The 18,794-nt window shown below is 36.4% G+C and overlaps 1 long non-coding RNA gene across 1 annotated transcript; it reads right to left on the bottom strand.

Annotated features, from left to right (window-relative positions):
• Positions 1 to 5,169: 5,169 nt before the first annotated feature.
• Positions 5,170 to 18,500, bottom strand: LOC110573975. Its single transcript, XR_002479939.1, has 3 exons — positions 18,483 to 18,500; positions 14,588 to 14,631; positions 5,170 to 5,207 (listed from the first exon to the last, which is right to left on the bottom strand). It is a non-coding gene; the product is annotated as an uncharacterized LOC110573975 (long non-coding RNA).
• Positions 18,501 to 18,794: the final 294 nt, after the last annotated feature.

Here is an 18,794-nt window from a genome sequence, read left to right on the forward strand (position 1 = left end):
GGTTGGATGCTTAAACAGTGTTTGAGAAGCTTGTGAGCTTAACTCACTCCTTAAGGAACAGATGACTTTATTACTACAGTCATAACTGTAAATAGACCTTACTGGTCTGCCTTTTCAGTAGGAATGTTAAGGATTAGAGTAGTGGTTTACAAATTATGGTATTGTATCAGTCATTTGGAAAACTTGTGAAATATGTAGTTTTCTGGGATTCACTTGTAAAGATTCCTCTTTGGTAGGTCTAAAGTGGGACCTAGAAATCTAAAAGTTTGGCAAATATTCCAGAGACTCTGATATGTATGCCTCCAGGATCAAATTTTGTGAAATGCTAGGCAGTGCCATGAATCCCTGGTCTTGGGATGGGCAGTTATGTAGCTCATTGCTGGTATAGAGTAGAATTTTTACCTCTACTGAAGAATGCATAATAGAAGGGACCATTCATATGGAAAGCTCTCATGGAATCTTGAAATCAAAGTTAGAGGGGAGCTTAAAAATTCATTTGGCTCTTCTAAATTTTTGCCTCGCTTATTTTTGGACATTTCCAGGAATGATTTATCCAATCCCCACAGCTAGGCAAACTCACTTTATTCTAAGCATTATAGCATTCATTCATAGAGTAAGATGAAATTTGTACTCCTGGCATAACAGTTCATTTTTTCTAAAACATGTAATGTAAATATTTGTTAGATTTTTAAAGTTAGTATTAAAAAAAGAAGAGAGGGAAGTAAAATATCACTTTTATTTTTTTCTTTTTAAAGCCATTGAAATTTTTAAAAATATTTTTATTATGTTCAGTTAGCCAACATATAGTACAGCATTAGTTTTTGATGTAGTGTTCAACGACTCATTAGTTGCATATCATACCCAGTGCTTTCAAATCAAAAGGCATACTCCAAATTAAGGCTGTATCAATGCTGTAAGTTTTCCCAAATTAAGGTTGTGTCAATGCTATAAGTTTAGTGACATTTATGAGTTTAGACTTACATGTTGCCAATACTGATTTCATTTAAAATTTAGAATTCATAACCAAAAGTTCTACTCAGAATCAAAATTCTATTCTATATTTTCCTTCTCCATCAAATCAAAGAGGATTATAAATAAATAAACATCCTCTTCCAGAATTTGTTTTATTCTAGAACTGCTATATGCTTGTCAAAAATATAAAATTAAGATTGCCTAAAACTTAATGAATTCTGTTTCCATATCTTATTGTTCATTCCATTTCCTTTACCTGGAATGCACTTCCTTTCCTTCAGGAAGCTTTCTCATATTCATTTCATACCATTTTGATTATTCTTTACCCCCTTTCCCACAGCATGTTTTATTCAGCACAATGTTATCATTCTTATTTCTCTAATTATCCTTGAGTTCTTTCATATTTATGTATATGGATATATACTTTTTTCTCCTCTATATGTAGGGTCCTCAAGGAAGAGAGTCAAACCTTTAGTTTCTTTTGTTCTATTTATTCAGGGAGAACAACATAGTTTTATTGATTGGACAACAGGGCATTTCCAGCAATGCATGCCTATTCATATAGAATTGTGTGCTGTGATGGGAACCTGTGGAATCAGAAGGGAAAGGATCTACTGAATAGCTTCTCATGTTCTGAAACTTGTAGAAGTAAAATCAAGCACTGCTAGCCTTGTTGCCAAAAAAGCAACTGATTTTCAAGGAGGCAGTGTTGGCTGAGTGATCCAGGATCTAGGATCATGATGACCACAGGAAGGAGAGCTGTGAGAGCAGGTTGGGGGTTGGAACGCCTGCATGTTGAGACAGACTGGTTCAGAGAATACTCATTTCTGTCCTCCCTGAACTCAAGGTGGTTGTTTTTCCAATATTTGCAGAACCCGAGCAGGGGTCCACAAGGTTTCTTTGATGGCTACTTCCCTTGTTAACTTCATAGGTGTGTTCATGTTCCTGGCATAGGTATTTTTTTAAAGCAGTCTCCAAAGCCATGAGTTAAGTATGTTGGAATGTCTAGCTTTAGTGAAACTTTGTGAACCAAGGCTTCATAGGGCTGCTACCAAAATTGGAATTTCCACTTCCCAGAAAATGTTTTGAACTCCTTGAAGCTTTACTCTCTTACACTATTTTTCTTTCTCTTACAGCAGTTGGCATATAGTAGATGCTAAGTACTTGAGTTAAATAGAAGTTCACCTCTTTTGAATTTGCTATACTTCAAATTAATCCAAAATCTTTTTTGTAAAATATTCCCTTAATAGTCTGAATTGAAAATGAGATGGTTAAGGTGATAATCAGATTTATAATCTGGCATTGTAGTCCAATATTAGTATTATGCATTTTTCTTTGTACTGCTTCCAAAACATTGTAGAGTTATCCAGATCAAGGGTATTTTCTTGGACTTTGGCCATTCTCTACTTTCCTGAATCCAATCTTTTGGTCTGTGAGTGATATTTGCAAAGCTTAAAAGATTTTTGTGAAGTAATAAGCTTAGATAATAAGTGCTTTGGAGAAACACATGATGCTGTTCTTAAGAATTCCTTAGATTCAAGCCTTTCGGTTTTGTACTTGATTAATTCAACAATTTACATATTAAGCTTCCTTATTTAAAAGGAATATATACAACTGAGAAAAAGTGAAAGTTGTGTGGCAAAGCACGGACACACAAAACTGTTAAAACAGTTAAACTGGTAAATCTCATCAGGTTTCAAGTACTGTGAGGAACCAGTGCATCAGTTTCCAGAAGAAGCCACAAGCCAAGGGAGAAGATGCAAAATTCATTAGTTACTTGGAGCAGGAGCAACTTTTCCCCTTAGGGCAGCCAACATCTCCCATATGAAAGGTTTTCCCTACTCCCATACATCTGGAAAGGAGGGGAGGAAAAGAGGAAGTAAAGAAATGGCAAGGAGAAGGTGAAAGGAGGAAGATGGACTTGGTTCAGACTCAGTCTGTTTCCCATCTGTAAGGGAGAAACTCAGTTCTGCAACTGCCTTGTACGTCCCTGGGAGACCTTAGCATAGCACCTAGACCTACAGTAATGAGGTGATGAGGTCTAAGTTTTCTTTGTAATATTATAAATATCATGACTAGAAATGTTTACCTCACACAGACCTATACCTAAACCTACACTTACACACACATACACATGCATACATAGCTACCCACGTACCATGTGCACACACATAATACACCTACGAACATAAAGACACATCCCCTACATCTACACAGACACAAACACACCTGTACATGTATATACACTTGTGTATGTATTTTTATCACCCAACCCCCAACCCTTGCCCACAAAGAGTCTAGCCCTTGCTTAGCTAAAACACCTCTCTATTTGCAAGAGAAAGGGTTCTTTATATCTTATAAATGTGTGTGATATGTATTATACTCTACATCAGCACCATTTTTACTAGCTGTTCTATTGATCTCAAGGCCCTGATTTTATAATGTTGAATTGTAGTATTAACATTTCCAAGTCTGCTTCCCTCTTAAAATTAACAGCTATATTTTCTTGGACATAGAATGATGATATAATAACTTGTAGGACAGGGTCTGCCTGTTTACTGATGGTACCTTGGCTTCACATTGACTCTTAATACTCTTGCCATTTTTGTAGGTTAAAAGTGATCAAATAACAACAATTTTGTATAATTAAATCTAAATATTACATTAATTTTCACTTGGTTATATTATTTTGATCACTTATTAAATTCTTCAGATATTCTCTTTTCCTTTAACCATTTTTTCCCCCAAAAAAGGCTTGGGTTTTGGGGGATCATCTATTGTTGATAAGGCCACTATGTACAGATGAAACGGGAAATTTATTTCTTAGTTTCTTCTTTCTTGGACAGAGTCTGGGTGATCTTTCCCTTCTTGGCCTGTAGCTGCTCTTCATAACACAGATAGCTTCAGCATGGTCATTCAAAAGACTCTTGTGGACCCTGTCTGTCTTCATCCTGGGGATGTGTTTCATGAGAATCTGGATTTTGAATATTTATTCATCTCCAGGTACATGCCATGTTACATATGGCCATTAGTCTTCTTGTATTCATTCTATCATCTGAGAAGTCCTTACAGAAATCTTATCTTTCTCATCTATGTCATCCTCACGCATTTGAATTTTGGACGTAAACATTTTGCCTATCTGTGTCCATATGCCTGCCTTATAGTGGGGCAAAGTACTATTCTGGCATTGTTCAAGGAGTGGACAGTTACAAGCTTGCAGATGATCAGCTCATTTTTGATCAGGTTCAAGATTTGTTGATAGGAGTTGGTGTTGGTGAAGGTTATTTTGGAGGAGGGGAGGGTAGAGTCTGATTATACTTTTTGCTTGCCACAGCAGAGGACTCCCTGGGGGGTGAGTCTCTTCTAAAATTTGAGTACTTAGCCTCTGGGTTCTACTGTTTTGTGGCTCACATCTGCCATTCCCATCATTCCCACATGCCCAGTCTCAGACATCCCTTGCTCAACGGGTTTTAACAGTCTTAAAAAGTGCTTTACTGAGTGCAGAAAAAGAAGGAAGACTATTTTCCTGAATAATAGCATCTCTCAGGGTATGATGGTTAATTTTATATGTCAACTTGGCGGGACTACAGTGTCCACATATGTGTGGTCATACATTATTCTGGATGTTTATGTGAGGATGTTTTTGGATGAGATTAACATTTAAACTGGTGGACTTTGAGTAAAGCATATTGCTCTCCATAATGTGGGTGTGCCTCCCCCACTCAGCTGAAGGCCTGAATACAACAAAAGACTGACCTCTTCTGACCAAAAGGGAATTCTGCATTAGATGGCCTTCATGCTTGAACTGCAACATATCTGCTTCTTTCTGAGTCTTCAGCTTGATGGCTTTCAGACTTGAATCACAGTATTGGCTCTTCTCTGGGTTTCTAGCATGCTGGCCCACCCTGAAGATTTTGGACTTGCCAGCTTCCATAACTGCATGTTCCTTTAAATAATTACCAGTTTCTTAAAATAAGTCTCTTTCTCTTTGTATATACATATCCTATTGGTTTTTTTCTCTAAAGAACCCTGACCAATACACAGGGAATGGAAACTAATGTTTATTTAGTGCAGGGTGTGTGTCTATACATATTAGCTCAGAATCCTCAGGCAACTCTAAGAGGTAACAGAGATTCAAAGATATTAAGGAACTTGCCCCAAAATATCTAGTAAATGACAGGCTCTGGTTTGAATTAAGGTTTGTATCATTCTGAAGTGGCTTCAGCTGCATGAACCTGCAAGAAAAAAAAATTCATTTGATAAGTGAAGACTTCCTGAGTTCCTACAGTAAACTAACATGATAAAGTCATAAACCTTTCTTTCATTAAAGACCATATCACCCTCTCCTTTTTCCCATTTCTCTAGGCACAACTAACTTTTTAGGTATTGTTTTTGCCTGGTATCCATTCTTTTCCCTAGTAGAACCTGATTTCTTTGAGGATTTACCTCCTTCCCCTGTGTATAATCATGGCGGGAGGGAATTTCAGGCCTATGCCTCTAATAATGAAACTTGAAAGGCCAGACCATTCCTCTCCCACTCCCTGGAACTGCTGGTGGGTGAGCTTGTGATCTAAGTTCTGCTAATTGGAAACTTTCTTCCAAGACTTTGAAGTCTGAGAAAGTGGTGTAAGGACAGAGAGAATAGCCAGACATCTTTCAGGGCAGAAACAGCTATTCCAGCTTTCGGATAATTGTTTCCTCATGATTTTTCATTCCTTGTTTTCTAGACCTCCCTTGGTTTCTTTCCCATGCCAAGTTTGGTCCCTAACTTCCTGTCTTATCTGCATGACCCCAATAGCCTTCCAATAAACTTCCTTTTTAAAAGTTAGCCAGAGTCAGTATCTGCTGCTTTCAACCAAGAAATACAAGTGATGAGAAATCTCAGGACATAGATCCTCAGGGAAGGGTGAGATATCAAGTATGGTGTCCTTTGATGAAGCAGCTATGTAAGTTATGACCTATGGTCATTGGGAAAAACAAATCTCAATAAAAGATAAAGTTTGGGGGCTTGGAATAATTTCATGGAGCAATATAAAGAGTGTGAGGAATTCAAGGATGGCACGGTAGGGAGGCTCTTGATGGAATTGGATGAATAATGACAAAGGAATTATAGACTCAAAATGTTAAAGTACCTGCTTGAAAAAGTGAATGTAAACTCAGGCACTTTATATGAATATGTTGAAAGAATCGCCTATGTCTTGTACCTATTGGATTGAGATAGCCAAGAATCAAACTCAGTGTTTAATTACCAGTTGAATTCAGAGTTGAGTTCAGAGTCAGGATAGCCTAGGTTATGATAACAAAACAACTCCACAGCTTCAATGGCTTAAAACAGTAAGGATCACTCATATTAGGAATCCATTTCAGGCTTAGTTGACGATAGTGCTGTGCATCCCCCTCACTCTGCAGGACCCGGCTGATGCAAGAGCCACTATCTGAACCAGTGCTGGTGATTGTGGCAGAAGGAAGGAAAGAAAGTGTGACAAATTGTGAAGTGGCTCTTAAAGCTTTTGGAAGGGAAGTGGGAGACATAATTTCTGCTCGTATGTATTTGGTCAAAGAGAGTCATATGGCCTTTCATAACTTCGAGGAGGGAATGAAGTACAGTTTTTCCTAGTATAAGAACTAGAAATAATTGGTGGAGAGCACTAATGACAGCTATCAGAACTTCACTAAATTTCTTACATGAAAGTTAGGGCATCCATCAGGAAAAAAATGATCTAGAGGCATCAGAGTAATTTGAACCTCCAATGTTTTTTTTGTAGAGAAGTGACTCTTCTCTGTGTATCTGAAAAGCTGTTTTCTTTCATGCTCGAAGATACCTGCACACCTTCATCTGAGAGAGTTCACACTGAGAAAGAAGTCAACAGTCTTCCTTATGCCCCACATCTTTTCATCCATAGACCATTAATTAGAATAATATCCTGGCATGCCCCAGAGTCCAAAATCAATATTGGAAAGTAAAATGTTATACAACAAAATAATGGAAGGCAGGAATATGCCAATGTATGTTAACCTTAAAGTGGAAAATATACGTGAGAATAGATTTTATAGATGTTTGACTAAGGAGAAAGCAGCATAATTTTAGTTTTACTGAATTTGTCAGTATGGTTCATATACCAGAGATTCTATATGAAATAGACTAGCTAAGTTGATTGTAACATTTTTTTTTTTTTTGGTCTTGGTTAACACACATACACAAACATGCTTAAAATGTGTTCAATAGAGGCACCTGGGTGGCTCAGTTGGTTAAGTGGCTGCCTTCAGCTCAGGTCATGATCCCAGGGTCCTGGGATTGAGCCCCACATCGGGCTCCCAGCTCAGTGGGGAGTCTGCTTCTCTCTCTCCCTCTGCCTGCCTCTCTGCCTACTTGTGCTCTCTCTCTATCTCTCTGTCAAATAATAAATAAAATCTTAAAAAAAAATAAATAAAATAATGTTTTCAATAGAGAAAGTTGGATGTTAAGTGTTAGAAATATTTTATTTTAGAAATTATAGGAATGGCCAGATCTAGAGGGTCTAGATAATAGTCTTTTCAACAAACACCTGAAATATATATTGAAGAAAGTATGAGTATCTTTAAAAGATCTGTCTTTAAATATCTGTTTAAAATAGCCGTTCTCTGTAGGCCAGAAAAGCTGCTATGAAATATTTCATTGGAAATGAGCAGCAGCATGGGGGTGGCAAAGACAAGGCAAGACCATAATAAGCAGTGGGACTGGCACACTCATCAGACTGGCCTGTCTGGAAGAGCTATCTGGCTATGACTACTTGATTATGAATGAGTTCCCTAGGAAAAAATTGGGAGTGGAACAATCACATAATATAAAACGAAACAAAAACCCTTGGTCCAGTAAACAAAGGTCTTACTTAAGCCATGAAAAGAAAAAGTCATGATCACATCTCTTAGCCAATCCCCTAACCTAATTGTTTACACTATCCCATCCCCTTGAAAAAGAAAGACCAGACAACCTTGATGTCAGATACTCCTGTAACACTAAAAGTGCCATTTGGGAGATGCCAAGATATTCCCACCAAGGGAAAAACAACTTTGACCCTGTACCACTAAAAAAGAGGCCTAATAATTGGCATGCCTTGGAAGAAGCATGAACCCACTCTGTGTATTCTGCTTTGGCCATTTACCAGGTGACCTGAAAAGCTGCAAGGTGTGATTGAGGCCCACAGCAAAAATGCCCTAAGCAAAAAGGGTAAAATGCTATCAAACTATTACTAATCTATGTTCATGGCTGAACAGAGCTGAGTGTGAAAGGAGGGAATGAATGGTTATAAAATGTAAGACAGTAGGAGCAATCACACATGCATATAATTTTTCTGGAAACATTGGCAGAAGGCTCCTTATTTTGGAGTACATGTTATCTAATTTGAGAATTCATAACAACAGCAATCTTAAATCCTGAAATTTTTCTGATGAATGGAGAATTAGAGCCATTTGTTTACTATACAAAATAGAAATAGCCATTAAAAGCAGAGGCTGAATATCCTGGTTTGAATCCTTGATAGTCTCACAGTTGCATGAAAGTTTCACATAAAAATTGAGGACCCCGAATTGTTCTAGCTTGGCCTATAGTCTCTTTCCAGCCACTACATTTTCTTACTAAATGTGAATTTTCAGGAACATAAATTAATTAATTAAGAACAGATAAATTCAATCTGATGTTAAGAACATTAATCTTAACAAGATTAAGAACAGAGGTCTTAAGATTAAGATTAGGTCTTAAGATTAAGACCTAATCTGATGTTAAGAACATTAATCTTAACATCAGATTAGGTCACCAGTGTGATATGTATAAATGCCTCTAGCTTAATATGTCACTATTCTTAACTGTCTGTTTTATTTTTTGCTTTAGTTATATTTGAGATTTTATTGAGCTTATTTGTATTTTTCTGATGTATCATTGTTGATTTAGGGGTCTTAAAAGTATGATTTATTGATTCATAGAATATAGCTTTGGTTCATTTAGGCATCTATTTTTGTACTTCTTTTTTGTCCTAATATGAAATTGAATTATTCCTTTTATATTTTGAAAAAGTTACTTATGATATCCTATTACCTAGGGTAATTATGTAATGTTTTTCTTACTAAATATTCATTATACTTACATTTTTTTTTACAGATTTTATTTATTTATTTGACAGAGAGAGACACGAGAGAGGGAACACAAGCAGGGGGAGTGGGAGAGGGAGAAGCAGGCTTCCCATGGAGCAGGGAGCCCGATGCGGGGCTCGATCCCAGGACCCTGGGATCATGACCTGAGCCGAAGGCAGCCGCTTGACTACTGAGCCACCCAGGCGCCCTCATTATACTTACATTAAGAGAAAAATGAAGATTTTTTTGGTCTCAATATATAGTGATGCTATTTTCCCCATACTATGAATGATAACATGGAGTTTTAGCATGCTGTATAATAGAAATACTTCTGGGGAAAAATGATGGGATTTCTAAGACATATTGCAAGAAAAGCTAATCTGGACTTTTTCATTTTGCTTTTGAGAGACAATGAAGGAATAAGAGCCCATTGTTGGGTGTTTTGTGAACATGCTTCACTTGGATTCTCTATGTTTCATTTCACTTCTTGGAATTCTTCTATTCATTTATGAGAAGAATGAATTTCTAAGAGCTATTTTCAGAAAGGCAATGTAAGAGTGTAGAATGAGTCAAAGGTAGTGTGACATGCTTGGCATATATATAATCTCAATGGCTTTTTTTTTATCAGAGTAGTCATCTTAACTGAAAAGAGAAAGAGTCTGAAGATAGTGCCTGTCACGTTGACTTGAAAAATAAAGAAACTTTTTGACCCTGTGTGAAGTTCCACTGCTACTCTGATTATTTATCCCAAATAACATTTCTTATTTTACAGCCTACTTTATCTTTTATTAATATGGCTATCTCATTTCTCTTGTGATTAACATTTGCCTCTGTACATTTTTTATCCTTTCACTTTTTCTTATATACAGCATAGAGCTACATTTTACAATTTTTGTTGTTAATCCAATCTTACCATGTCTGTCTTTTTTTAAAAGATTTTATTTATTTATTTGACACAGAGAGAGAGAGCACAAGCGGGGGATGGGTGGCAGGCAGAAGGAGAAGCAGGCTCCCTGCTGAACAAGGAGGCCAAATTTGGCAGGACTCGATCCCAGGACCCTGGGCTCATGACCTGAGCTAAAGGTAGAAGCTTAACCACTTGAGCCACCCAGGCGTCCCACCATGTTTACCTTTTAACTGATGATACCCATGTAAGTTCCTTTATGTTTATTTTGCTTGTCATATATTTGGGCCTAATTCTACTATCTTACTTATTTTTAAAAATTCTATTTGTCTTGGGATGCCTGGGTGGCTCAGTTGGTTAAGTGTCTGCCTTCAGCTCAGGTCATGATCCCAGAGTCCTGGGATCGAGTCCTGCATGAGGATCTCTGGGAGTCTGCTTCTCCCTCTGCCTGCCACTCCCCCTGCTTGCATGCACTCTCTTTCTCTCTCTCTCTCTGACAAATAAATAAAATCTTAAAAAAAATCTATTGATCTTGTTTTCTCTCTGCTTCTTTCTTCAGCATTCTTATCTTTTTATTTTTGACTGATTTATTTTTTAAAAAAGATTTCATTTATTTATTTGAGAGAGAGAGCACTAAAGAGACAGAGCAAGCATGAACTTGCACGATACTTTCTTTTTTAAGATTTAATTATTTAAGATTTATTTATTTATTTATTTATTTATTTATTTATATGAGTTGGGGGGAGGACAGAGGGCAGAGAAAGAGAGAGGAAATCTCCAGCCGACTCCCCGCTGAGCACGAAGCCTGACGGGGGACTTGGTCTCATGAGCTGAGATCATGACCTGAGCCAAAATCAAGATTTAGCTGCTCAACGGACTGAGCCACCCAGATGCCCCTGTACAGTATTTTCTTAAACTCAGTTTGAAGGTGTGAAGTGTAACACATTTGGAAATGTGTAAAAATTATAGATACTATTTAATAAATGGTTACAAAACAAATACCTGTGCATAACGCAGATTAAAAATCATAAAAAGCACCCCCAGAAACTTCCTATTTCATTCCAATTATAAATTCCTTCCTCTTATTTATAAGTAATCCTTATCCTTAATTTATAATAATAATTTCCTTGCTTTAGTTGTATATACTTCCAAAACAAATAGAGTTTAGTTTTACTTTTTGAATTTTATATAAATTCAACCATACTGCATGTTTTTCTCTTCTGGCTTCCTTCTTTCCCTCAACTTTGTTTCTGAAATCCATTCATATTTTTGTATGCAGTTCCAACAATATGGTTGGTTGGTTGATTTTCTTTCTTGTATAGTATTCCATTGTATGATTAGCTCACAATTTGTTTATATACTCAACTATTCAAGGCCATTTGGGCTAGTTCCAGTTTTTGAAAACTGTGAATAATGTGACTAAGGACATTATTGCATGTATATGCTAATATACTATATCCTTGAATTTCTGTCTAAGAATGGAATTATTATACCCAAGGCAACTGTAATGGATAATGGAAAACAATTTTCCAAACTAGTTGATCCAATTTATACTCCCATCTGTTGTGTATTAGAGTTCCTATGACTCTACATCTTTAATGTAATATTATTAGGGGGCACTTGGGTGGCTCAGTCGGTTAAGCATCTGCCTTCAGCTCAGGTCATGATCCCAGGGTCCTGGGATCCAGCCCTGCATCTGGCTCTCTGCTCAGCAGTGAGCCTGCTTCTCCCTCTCCCTCCACTGCTCCCCTTACTTGTGCTCACTCTCTCTCAAATAAATAAATAAAATCTTAAAAAAAAAAACAAAACCAAAACCAAAACCATAGTATTATTAGTACCTTGAAATTTTTGCCAGTTTTGGGATTGTATAGTGGTACCTCATTGTGGTTTTAAAATGCTGATTGCTATAAATAAATTAAGCATGTTTTCCTATGTTTCTGGGTCATTTAAATTCCCTCTTTAGCTAAATGTATATTCTGTTCTTTTACCCACTTTACTGTTGGGTTGTCTACCTTGTTCTCATTGATTCGTGGGAGTAGTTCTTATATATTCTGAAAGTAGGTATTTTGATAATTAAGTGTTTTAATGCTGTTGAAAGTTATATCTATTTAAAATTTAATTTTGCAATAGTTGGTTCCTGCTACATAAAAGCTCAAATTATTTTTACGTATAGATTTGTATCTCATTGCCTTGCCTGATTCTCTTATTCTCATGATTTTTCTATGAATTCTTTTTTTTTTTTAAGATTATTTTAGAGAGAGAAAGAACATCTCACAACTGGTGAGATCATGACCTGAGCCAAAAGCAAGAGTCAGACACTTAACTGACTGAGCCACCCAGGTGCTCCTCCACAAATTCTTTCAGATTTTCTACATGAGGGCACCTGGGTGGCTCAGTCAGTTAAGAGTCTGCCTTCGGCTCAGGTCATGATCCCCGGGTCCTGGGATCAAGTCCTGCGTCGGGCTCCCAGCTCAGTGGGGAGTCTGCTTTTCCCTCTGCTCCTTCCCCTCACCCCCGCTTGTGCACTCTCTCTCTTGCAAAAATAAATAAATAAAATCTTAAAAAGGTTATATTTTTAAAAAAAAAGGATGTTCTACATGAGCAACAAAAATACCTGTAAATAATAACAGTTTTATTTCTTTCTTTTTAATCCTTATAACTTTCATTTCTTTTTCATGCTTATTGCACTGATTATGACTTCCAGGATAATGTTGAATAGAAATGGTGGTACTGGTAATCTTGTCTTATTCAAGATTGCAAAAATAAACCTTTAAACTTTTATAATTGGTTATAGATTGTCTTCACCAGTCATTGGACCAAAAAGCTAACAATTAGAAAAAAAGGTTAACAAATTAAACTCTAAGGTGGTAAAAGGAAGGAAAAATAAATGTCAGTAAAAAATTAATGAAACAGGGTGCGTGGGTGGCTCAGTTGGTTAAGCGACTGCCTTCGACTCAGGTCATGATCCTGGAGTCACAGGATCGAGTCCCACATCGGGCTCCCTGCTCAGCAGGGAGTCTGATTCTCCCTCTGACCCTCCCCCCTCTCATGCTCTCTCTCTTATTCTCTCTCTCAAATAAATAAATAAAATCTTTAAAAAATTTTTTAAAAATTAATGAAACAGAAAACAAATATACAATTGTGATTAACCAAACCAATAGTTAGTCCCTTGAAAAGACTAATAAATTGGCAAACATCTCTCAGGATTGATTATATAAAAAAGTAAAAGCCCAAAAAAGAATCATTAGGAGTAAGAGGTCATCACTATAAATGTTGTAGGTATCAACAGATAATAAAATTATGAGGAAATTGGATCATTAGTCAAAACGCTTGGCCACAGAGAAAATTCTAGACCCTGATGGCTTTTTTGGGTGAGTCCTACCTCTACTAAACATTCAGGGAAGAAATAGTTGCCAATGTTATACAAACTCTTCCAGAAAATACAAAAAGTGGGTCTATACTCCAACTCATGTTAGGATATGTAAAAGAAAAATTGCACCAGCCCAGTTAAACAGGCAAGGAAGAAGACTTTATTCAAGATTATTGCAATAGATGGGAGTGCTTGAACTCAACTCTACTGAAAATAAAAAGTGGGAAGACTGGGATGAGCTAATAGAAAGATACTGGAGGATGTTACCTGGAAGATAGATCAATGTGATTAGGCTACCTGTTCTTGCTAAACTCTCACAGAGACTGGAAGGAAGGGGCTCCATCTTTCTTGATGATTACATTTCAAAAGGCTAACTCCCAGGTTCTAGAGAAAGATGTTCCTGGGTTGTAGAAAATTTATATTTCCAAGGAACAAAGAAAAGCTTTATAAGTTTTCTAAAGTAAATGCCTTAAGAAAAGGGAGGTCAGGAGCTTGTAGTTAGGAAGAAGCCTCTCTAAAATTTTGTCAAATTGAGAGATATATTAAGGCCATCTTAGAGGTGAACATAATCTTGATTCTAAAACCTCATAGACGGGGTGTCTGGGTGACTCAGTCAGTTAAGCATCTGACTCTTGATTTTGACTCAGATCATGATCTTAGGGTGGTGAGATCCAGCCTTGTGTCAGGCTCTGTGCTGGATGTGGAGCCTGCTTAAGATTCTCTTGCTCCCTCTCCCTCTCTGCTCCTCCTGCCCTTGTGTGTGCATGTGCACTCTCTCCCTCTCTCTCAAAACAAAACAAAACAAAAAACAAAAAATCACCTCAATAAAATAAAATAAAATAAATCTGATAGATACAATATGAGAAAGGAAAGAATAATTCCACTCATATAAATAGAAACAAAATTTCTTTTTTTTAAGATTTATTTATTTATTTGAGAAAGAGAGAGAGAGCGGGGGGAGAGGCAGAGGGAGAGGGAGAGAGAGTCCCAAGCAGACTCTGCATGAAGTACAGAGCCTGACACGGGGCTAGATTTCATGACCCTGAGATCATGATTTGAGCTGAAACCAAGAGTCACTCGCTTAACTGACTGAGGTACCCAGGCACCCCTAGAAACAAAATTTCTAAACAAAATTTTAGCAAATCAAATTCAGTAACATACAAAGGAACAAACATTATTGCCACTTGGTTATATCGCAAAAATGCAGTATTGGAAAATGAGTTGCTATAACTTACCACATTAATAGATTATAGGAGAAATATCATATGACCTTTATAATCTATGCAAATAAAAACATTTGTTAAAATTCAACATCCAGTCATGAATAATTAAAACAATTAAAAGTATGAGTATAAGGAAACTTCTTTAACTTAATAAAAAGTACATACAAAAACATCTCACAGTTGACAGTGATATCTTAAAAGACTTCCCATTTGGGGCACCTGGGTGGCTCAGTTGTTAAGCGTCTGCCTTCGGCTCGGGTCATGATCCCAGGGTCCTGGGATCAAGCCCCACATCAGCATCCCTGCTCGTCAGAAAGCCTGCTTCTCCCTCTCCCACTCCCCCTGCTTGTGGTCCCTCTATTGGTGTGTCTCTCTCTGTCAAATACATAAATAAAATCTTTTAAAAAAATAAAAGACTTCCCATTTTTGATCCATAATCAGACAAGAATGTTTGCTATCACCATTTCCATAAAACTCTCCTAGATACTTTAGTTAGGGCACATAGACAGAAAAACAAACAAAAGCCATAAGGATTAGAAAGGACAAATAAAAATGATATTATTTATAGATGATATATTTTGAGACCATATTATTTGTGCATACCATATTAGAATTGTTATAGGTTCCTTATAAATTAAACCTTTTCTCATTTTGACTTTCTTTTTCTAATGTTTTGACTTAAAGTTAATTTTTAAAAATATTTATGTAGCTAGACTAGTGTTCTTTTAGTTAGAATTTGTATGGTATATCTATTGTGATCCTGTAACTTTTAATTTTTTCTATAAATTTATAGTTTAGTTATTTTCTTATCATATAGTTGGGGTTTTTTTTGTTATCCATTTGTCCAGCTTTATCCTTAAGTCATTTAGTTTATATCCATTAAATGTAATTACTGATAAAATTTTTGTCTTGTATGTTCTGTTTTTTACTTGTCCCAAGTGCTTGTATTTCTTTTCTTTATTTTTTAATTTGTCAAATTGGTTTTTGTACTTTTATTATTTTTCTCGCCACTAGTTTGGAAATGGTTAACATAGACATCAAGCTCTTCAATTAATACTTTAATGACCTAACCTCCACTTAATATATTATGGTCTTGCATTTTAATATTTTTTTATTTTATTTTATTTTTAAGATTTTATTTATTTATTTGACAGAGAGACACAGCAAGAGAGGGAACACGAGCAGGGGGAGTGGAAGAGGGAGAAGCAGGCCTCGGTCGGAGGAGGCAGCCAGACGTGAGGCCAATCCCAGGACCCTGAGATCATGACCCCAGCAGAAGGCAGACGCCCAACGACTAAGCCACCCAGGTGCGCCTAATATTTTTTTAAAAAGTGAGAAAATATTATTATTACTTTTTAAATACAATTGATGTTTATTAAATTTGCTCATATATTTGTAAATTTCTTTGTTCTTTACTACTTCCTGTATCTCACACATCCATCTGGGAATCACTTTCTTTTTTTTTTTTTAAAGATTTTTTTTTTACTTTATTTGACACAGAGAGAGAGAATGAGAGAGGGAACACAAGCAGGAGTAGTGGGAAGGGGAGAAGCAGGCTTCCCGCTGACCAGGGAGAGCGATGTGGGGCTCGATGTGGGGCTCAATCCCAGAACCCTGGGATCATGACCTGAGCCGAAGGCGGACACTTAACGACTGAGCCACCCAGGTGCCCCCATCTGGGATCACTTTCTTTGTGCCTAAATTTCATTCATTAGAATTTCATTTAGTGAAAGCCTGCTGGTGACAACTCTCTCTCACCTTCATTTTTCCTGTAGAAGTCTTGATTGATGGTATTTTCTCCATTACTTTGGAAATAAATGATATCTTCTTACTTTTATTGTTGCTGATAAGTCAGCTTCAGAGTAACGGTGGCTCCTTTGAAGGTAATTTTTTCTGACTGATTTTTTGAAATCTTATTGTTTTTGAGTTTTGATATTTCATTATGATGTATTTAAGCATGTATTTCAAAAAACGAATTTGTGGTTATCTCTCCTCAGATCGGTAAAATTCTTAGCCTTTATCTTTTCAAATCTTAAACCACTTTCACTTTTGCTTTCCTCTTCTGATGGTTCTCCAACCAAACAGAAGGACATTTTCATTGTCTTCTTCACACCTATTATCTTCACTTTTGCTTTATTCCATTTTTTTTTTTCATTCCTCTGTCCTGTGTTCTGGATAATTTCTTCTAATTCTTCTTGTAGTTCACCAGTTGGTTATTTCTTACATTGTATCCAATCATTGCCAGCTCCATCCTTTGGGGTCTTTTTACATGTAAAGAAAAAGTTTGTTCTCTCTTCTACCTTCTCCTTCCTCCATTACCAAATTGAAGTAATCAATGTTAAGAGTTTGGTGTGTATCCTTCCATATCCTTTCTGTACCAGGCAAATATATATAGATACATAGGGTCTTTTTAAAAAAAAATAAAGACTTTTTTTTAAAAGGAGCTTTAGGTTTACAATCACATTGAGAGGCAGGTAGAACAATTTTCCATATACTCCCTGCTCACACACATGCATAACCTCCCCCAGTATGAACATCACTCATCAGAATGATACATTTTTTACCAAGGATGAACCTACAGTGACACATTATAATCACTCAAAGTCTGTAGTTTACCTTAAGGTTCACTCTTGGTGTACATTCTATGGGTTTGCACAAATACATAATGACATATATCCATCATTACAATATTATACAGAGTATTTTCACTGCCCTAAAAACCCTCTACTCTGCCTATTCATGTCTCCCTCCTCTTCCCCCTCCCCCAGCCATCACACCTAACAACCACTGATCTTTTTATTGTGTCCGTAGTTTTGCCTTTTCCAGGATGTCATATAGTTGGAATCATATAGTACTTAGCCTTTCCAGATTGGCTTCTTTCACTTACTAATATGTATTTAAGATTTCTCCACATCTTTTTGTAGCATGATAGCTCATTTTTTTTAGCATTGAATAATGTTCTATTATCTGAATATACCATAGTTTATGTATCCATTCACCTACTGAAGGAAATTATGAATATGCTGTAAAAGCTGCTTTCAACTCCTTTGGGTAAATAACTATCCACTATTGCCTGATGATATGGTAAAAGTTTAGTTTTGTAAGAAACTGCCAGTCTGTCTTCAAAAGTAGCTGTTCTATTTTGCATTCCCACCAGCGGTGTCCGGGAGTCCCTGTTACTTCATATCTTTGTCAGCATTTGGTGTTGTCATTGTTTCATATTTTAGCCATTCTCATAGATGTGTAGTAGTATCTCGTTTTTTTTTTTTTTTATTTACATTTCCCTGATGGTTTTGATGTGGAGAATCTTTTTGTATGCTTGCTTGCCATCTTCATTGCTCTTTAAAATTTCTCTTATTTTATTTTTCACCCTTAGATGTTCTGTTTGGTGCTTTCTCTCATCTGCTGTGTCATTTTTCATGATTTCCTGTTTCCCATACATATTTGTAAGTTTGTGAGTTATTTCCGTAAACATGTCAAGTGTAACTGCCTTAAAATCTGTGATTGAGTCTTCCAGTATCTGAAAGCTTTCATATCTGTTCTCTTCTCACTTGTTTCTGCAACTCCTAGAATAGTGCTTAACCCCTAGTGTGCCTCCTCTTGTAGCTTCATGATAAATATTTGTTGAATGAGAAAATTAATGCCCATTTCTTGCCTTTGTATCTTATTTTCTTGTCTACCCCTCCTGTTTTATTTTTTGTTGTATTTACCACATGTGAGTTTATAGCTTTTGCAGCTTTGGGGATCTAATGCTTTCTTTACCTCTCTAATTAGACACTTTCTTCCAAAAACTAGCCAGTGAACTTCCCAATGTCTTTTAAGATATTCAATGCTTTAAAGAGTGTTGTTTTAATTATAAAATTTGTTCAATAATTTTCATTATTTTTAGCAGGAATGTTATACGAACCTAGCAAATCATTATCAGAAATCAGAATTAAGGAGTGCCTGGGTAGCTCGGTTGGTTAAGCATCTGACTCTTGATCTCGGCTTAGGTCTCAATCTCATGGTCGTGAATTCACGCCCCATGTTGGATTCCATTCTAGGCATGGAGTCTACTTAAAAAAAAGAAAAAAAAATCAGAATTAATTAATATCTTAACCCCTCCCCAAATATAAAAACCTCAAAACACTTTAACTCTATTCCTCCCTACTATGCTAATTTCGTCCAGAATTTTATTCTTATCCTTTCTTTAACCTCATAAATTCAACATTGCTCTTTC

This window comes from Neomonachus schauinslandi, chromosome 6, assembly GCF_002201575.2.
Source record: "Neomonachus schauinslandi chromosome 6, ASM220157v2, whole genome shotgun sequence".
In the NCBI taxonomy this organism is placed as follows: Eukaryota; Metazoa; Chordata; class Mammalia; order Carnivora; family Phocidae; genus Neomonachus; species Neomonachus schauinslandi.